This window comes from Nematolebias whitei, chromosome 13, assembly GCF_014905685.2.
Source record: "Nematolebias whitei isolate Nwh7 chromosome 13, NemWhi1, whole genome shotgun sequence".
Lineage (NCBI taxonomy): Eukaryota > Metazoa > Chordata > Actinopteri > Cyprinodontiformes > Rivulidae > Nematolebias > Nematolebias whitei.
Genome location: NC_056510.1, coordinates 26306743 through 26307853, shown reverse-complemented (window position 1 = coordinate 26307853; position 1111 = coordinate 26306743). Strand labels below are relative to the sequence as shown.

Genomic DNA, 1111 nt, shown 5'->3' with positions numbered 1-1111 from the left:
GCACAAAAAAAGAAACTGTCCAGATGACCTGACTGAAAAATGTTGGACTGAACATTAATGTTTACTTATGGTACAGTACTTTTTACTTTCCTGGATTGAGCATGCATCAGGATACTTTTTACTTTGTTTTTAGCTTCTTTCACTAACATGCCTGCATGTTCTTCGAGTCACTGTTCTTGATAATTATGGCTCAAATTCAAAAGGGTGAGTGTCTGTAAGCGTGCATTTGTGAGTCATGTTAGTAAAATATCTGATGAACCAGCAGACAGGTTTTAATGAAACTTAATCGTTGGATGCACATTTACATTTGATTGATGAAACTTTGGAGCCAACCTAGATCAAGATGGCTGCCATGTTGAAAAAAAGTGGCTCAGCCAGTTTTACAGATATTGAGCAAAACATCCATCCATTATCTTTACCCGTTTATTCCATTTTGGGTTACAGGGGTCACCGGTGCCCATGTCCAGCAATCACTGTGTGAGGGGCGGGGTACACCCTGGATGGGTCTCCAGTCCATCACAGGGCCACATAGAGACAAACGAGACAAACAACCATTCACTCTCTCACTCACACCCTAGGGACAATTTAGAGTTACCAATCAGACTAACATGCATGTTTTTGGTCTGTGGGAGGAAACCGGAGCACCCGGAGAAAACCCACGCATGCACGGAGAGAACATGCAAACTCCACCCAGAAAGGCCCCTGGACCGGGGTTTGAACCAGGGACCTGCTCGCTGAGAGGCAGCAGCTCTACCAGTTGCGCCACCGTGCTTTGAGCAAAACAGAAAAAGGTAAAAGAGAAAACAACGAGGAACTTTCTAAAGATCAGGGTTCACAAAGAGTCATGGAGCAACGTTCAGCAAACGTGAGCGTTTTGGGCGACGTGCATTCGTTGAAGGTATGCGTGGCCTTTAATTATGATATTACCGTCGTTTTTTGGAAACAAAACGTCAAAGTGCAAGTAAAGCAGATAGTCTGCAAAGCTTCAGATGTGAGCTGTTCCTCTGGAGTCCTGCAGAAGAAGTGACCTCACAGTCACCGTCTGGTTCAACAGCTGCAGCTGAAAAGGTCAAGAGAAATGCAACCTTTGTTGAACGTTATGGGGGGGGGG

The 1111-nt window shown here is 44.9% G+C and overlaps 1 protein-coding gene across 1 annotated transcript in view; it reads left to right on the top strand.

The window, feature by feature from the left end:
* LOC119418898 (growth hormone-regulated TBC protein 1-A-like) overlaps positions 1 to 1111 on the top strand; it is a 10038-nt gene that overhangs the window by 2946 nt on the left and 5981 nt on the right. The window lies entirely within an intron of this gene.